Source organism: Gavialis gangeticus, unplaced genomic scaffold (assembly GCF_001723915.1).
Source record: "Gavialis gangeticus isolate Ggan-Ray unplaced genomic scaffold, GavGan_comp1, whole genome shotgun sequence".
NCBI lineage: Eukaryota > Metazoa > Chordata > Crocodylia > Gavialidae > Gavialis > Gavialis gangeticus.
Genome location: NW_017729022.1, coordinates 2,902,860 through 2,907,541, shown reverse-complemented (window position 1 = coordinate 2,907,541; position 4,682 = coordinate 2,902,860). Strand labels below are relative to the sequence as shown.

General features: G+C 46.6%; 1 protein-coding gene across 3 annotated transcripts in view; it reads left to right on the top strand.

The window, feature by feature from the left end:
• The first annotated feature begins 4,079 nt into the window (after positions 1–4,079).
• MDFIC (MyoD family inhibitor domain containing) overlaps positions 4,080–4,682 on the top strand; it is a 117,558-nt gene continuing 116,955 nt past the window's right edge. Inside the window, exon 1 of one of the 3 annotated variants that reach the window (XM_019514546.1) lies at positions 4,080–4,104. The gene's annotated coding sequence lies outside the window, so the exon portion shown is untranslated. Of the gene's footprint in view, positions 4,105–4,215; positions 4,418–4,682 lie in introns of those variants that run through there. The other 2 variants (XM_019514544.1, XM_019514545.1) reach the window with 2 other exon arrangements.

The following is a 4,682-nucleotide window of genomic DNA, read 5'->3' as shown; positions in this document are numbered from 1 at the left end:
CCCCCAGGGTAGGAGCAAGCACCACTTCCCTTGGAAGTTGGTTCCAGATCCTAGCTGCCTTGACTGTGAAGTAGCGCCTCCTGATGTCAAGCCTGAATCAACTTGTGGCAATTATTTCTAGTTACTTCAGGTAGTGCTCGGGGGAACAGGGCCTCTTCCATTCCCCGCTGGTCCCCCCGGTAAGTTTATAGACAGCCACCAGATCCCCTCTCAGCCTTCTCTCCTCGTAGGGCCTACCCTGGTGCCCCCTGATCATGCGAGTGGCCTTCCTTTGGACCCTTTCAGTGCTGTCCACAACCCTCCTGAAGTGTGGCAACCAGAACTGGATGCAGTACTCCAACTGCGGCCTGACCAATGTTGCATAGAGGGGGAGGATCACCTCCTTGGACCGACTCGTGATGCATCTGTGGATGCATGACAGGGTGCAGTTAGCCTTACTGACCGCGTCCCCACATTGGCAGCCCATGTTCATCTTGGAATCAATAATGACTCCAAGATCCCTTTCTGCCTCTCTGCTGACGAGAAGGGAGTTCTGCAGGCTATAGGTATGCTGCTGGTTCTTCCTCCCTAGTTGCAGTATCTTGCACTTGTCCCTGTTGAATCCCATCCTATTCTCATTCGCCTATCCCTGTAATCTGTCCAGATCTAGTTGTAGCCTGTCCCTCCTTTCTAGCGTGCCCATCTATCCCTACATCTTAGTGTCATCCGTGAATTTGAACAAGGTGCGACCTGCTGATTTAAACATGACCAGCCCCACCAGAAGTTCCCTAACTAGGTCCTCCCTGACCCTAGGCCTGGAAGTGCCTCTCCCGAATCTGTCCAGAATCCTGGTTCCTGCTCAGAAAAATGGAGGCAAATAATTTTGTTAAAGAGGTCAGCTTTTTGGTCTGGTGCAACCACCAGATTGCCAAGTGTGTCCTGCAGGGGCCCCATGTTACCTGGTGCCTTCTTGTTACTTCCTATGTATTTAAAAAGACTTCTTGTTATCTTTGATCCTGGTCACTAGTCAGGCTCAGGGGTGATCTGGTGGCCACCTATAAGTTTATCAGGGATGCTCATCAGGATCTGGGGGAACGTCTGTTCACCAGAACCCCCCAAGGGATGACAAGATCGAACAGTCACAAACTCCACTTTGACCGATTCAGGCTGGACATAAGGAAGAACTTCTTCACTGTCTGAGCCCCCCAAGGTTTGGAATAGGTTGCCGCTGGAGGCGGTTCAAGCACCCACTTTGAACGCCTTCAAGACACATTTGGATGCTTATCTTACTGGGATCTCTGCTGACTTCCAGCCCCTGGGGCAGGGGGCTGGACTTGATGATCCTCCAGGGTCCCTTCCAGCCCAAATGTCTATGAAATGTCTTAGCACATCCCATCACCAATGACAACTGGATCATCTGGCTTCAAGATATTGGATTTTTCTTCTTCACATGTTACTTGCTACACACTCTATTAAACACATCATTGAACTGATTTTGACTTTTTTCTCACCTTTTGGTTTTCTTTTTAACTTATCTTGCTCATCAGGGAAGTTTCCTAGAGCTATCTCAGGGCTGAATTAATCACAATATAGCAGTCTCAACTGAGAATTTTCTTGCTTTCATTCATTTATTTTAATCTATCCATGCATCAGATCTAGAAAATGCAGGCTCCCTGCAGCCATATGTTAGAACCTTGGCAGAGTGGACTTATTCCAACATCTTTTGAGGAAGATAATCTGAATACTGTGAAGTTTGCTGTGTGCCTCGTACAGATAAGATAAATTTAAAAAATGAGATCTGTTTGCTCTGCATGGAGACTGACACCTTTTTTTAGAAACAGGAGTTTGTGTTGGCTAAAATTTTGTTGGCTAAAATTTTGTGTTGGCTAAAATTTTGATCCTCCCACTGTTTTGTAATATGCTATATACTATGAAGTAAGTACAAATTTAGATGCAAAAAGCCCTCAGGTTTAACCCTGGTTCTGTCACTAACTCATTAAGGGCCTTAAGTTAGTCACTTGATCTTACAGTCTTATTTTCAGGAAAGCATGATGGTCTGTTTTACAGTCAAATTCATGGAAATGTCAGAATAAATAACTATTTAACGTCTGCACTGTGATTTTCATATATGAAGTGCTATCTATTGTTAGTTCTTTTCTTCCCTAGTTGCTTGTACCCTCCCTTCCAAATGTTTAGGAAGTACTAAAAACAGTTTATGAAGTGCTTTGGGATGCTACAGGCTAAAACATTTTCCACACATTTAAAATATTATCTAGATTGTTTTGTTAAATGTATACATATAGTTCCATAAATACTTATGCACGTTTATAGAAAAAAAATGATAAATAATATCATGCCACCAAAAGTAATTGCGCATTTGTTACTTAACTTCTTGCATATATACCTTTTTCAATTCAGCTATATTGTATTGTGATGTTTTAAAGAGATATTGGAATTTTGTTGTGTTTCTAATCCACTTTATATTATTAAAATAAAATAATTTTAAAAAATTGAATGTAAATGATCTTTTTATTTTTTTTCATTTTTAGTTTGATCAGTTTCACTTAAGTAAATTCACTGTCAGATTCTTATGTACTAGCACTATTAATTATTAACAGTCGTTGTCATTAAAGTGTCTGCAAGGAGACATTCCAGTTATTTCCTAATGTAAGGAGAGAGAAACCGTAGTGTGTCAAATGCAAATACTATTTTAATGGTGACTAATGCACCATAGAAATTCTATTGTCGGGCAGTTGCAAAACTCTGTAGATGTCAGTTAGAATATGGTTCAGCCCCAGAATGCATGGTGCTTTGCTGGGGTAATAAGGATGTTTCCTAACACCAGCAGTTTGTGACCCACAGTGTTTGGGTTTTAAGCATTACAAAGAAGTGTTATGCCAGCAATACCTGCATTGTGTCCTTTTCTAGTCATCAAAACACTTAAAATTGTGTTTTACCTAAGATTGTTGTGCTCTTAGTGATTTTTTTTTTTCAATCCTTGAAAAACTGTGCTTTGATGCTTTGACAGATGAGTGCCAGGCATATTGGACTAAGACCTGCTAGTGACTTTTAAAGAAAACTGTGGCTTTAAATGACAAAAGTCACTGTTGAGATATTTTTTTTATTCTTACAAAAAATAACTTGCTATTTTTTTTATATACAGCAATTTCTTAAAAATACTTTTATGAGCCTGAACTTCTCCAGTGAAGTGGTAAGCAATGAACACTCCCAGTGGTAAAGATAACCACACGCATATTTGCAGGATCAGGGCCTAAGTCTGACAATTAGAATTTTGTGTGATAAGACTTTCTTTTCTGGAGGAAACACGTGTATACGTTTGATTTCTGAAAAGGTGCTGGGGAAGGAAGGAAGTGCTTCTAGGGCTGTGTTTCTATATATTTTTTGTTTCTTGCCTGGTTCTTCCCTGCTAATCTTCATTTGTTTATGTTTTGTTGTTCTTGCAAAGTTTCAGAAACCGTCAAAGACATGTGTGCACATCAGCATCCTCTCTGCTAAACAGCAAGTTTGCTTTCAGATGTCAATGCCTTTGAGGTCGCTTGAAGGTTTGGGGCTTCTGGCTTGCCGAGGGGGCCTAGGCTCGTTTTTAACTTCCAAAGAGAGAGTCACCTTTCCTGGCTAGGTCCAACTGGTTGAACCTGAAAAAGAACTTCTGTTTTTTCAAACCCAAGCCAACAACTTCCGCGCCAGGGGTTGGGCCTCTTAAAAGTGCCACTGTATCACTGCCAAAGGCTACAGCTGCAAACCCTCCTCAGGCATGAAAGCCGCCTTCTTTTTTTTTTCTATATATATATTTCTCCCCCAATTTCTGCTCCTGGAGCCGTTTGCACAGGGCGTGTGGGTGGTTGGAGTCCCAGCTGCGGGAGGGGGAGGGGGTCCTGGAGACAGTCATGGCACATCTAACCCTGCCACCCCCTCGCGTCTGGGGAGGTGTTTGGCACCGCTCAGCTGCATGGGCATGAGGATGTCCCGGGCTTAGGGGGGGAGGGGGGGTGTCCCTAAGCACCTCCTCGCCCTGCCCCAGCCCCTAGGGAGAACCACCGCCCCGGAGCCGCTCCCAGCTCCAGCGGGATGTTTTCATGATCCGGAAATGATGAAAAAAATAAAGTGAGTCGCGGCTTGGGGGGAAGGAGGGAAAAAGTCCGCGCACCGCAGCGCGCCCGGCCGCGCGGGGGCAGGGGCAGGGGCAGGGGCCCGCGCCGCCGGAGGGGAGGGGGCTGCGGCCCGCCGAGCTGCGCGGAGGAGGCGGCAGCAAGGGGAGGAAAAGAAGCGGCGGCAGCGGCAGCAGCAGCAGGGGAGATGCCGCCACAGCCCCTCCTGCTCCTGCCGCTGTGAGCTTCCCCCTCCCGAGCAGGAGGGGACCCGCGGTGCCGGGAGGAGGAGGGAGCGGGACAGTGGCTGCGCTCGGGGACATGTTGAGGTAATGTCGAGCAGTTGCTCTGGCTGCAGCACGCGGGGCTCCCGCCCTGGGGATTCCATGGGAGGGGAGCGGGGGGGCGGGGAGCCCGCGCTCCGGGGTTGCCGGCGCCCGGGCCCCGCGTGCTCGCGGCGGGGGGGCTGCCGCACAGTCGCCAAGTTGTTGCTTCCTCTTTGCTGTCCCCTCCCCAGCTCCTCGCCCTCACGCCCCGGGCGGGGGGTTCTGCATAAAGCACATTAAAAGAAAAGTCCTTTCATTTGTTTGTTCC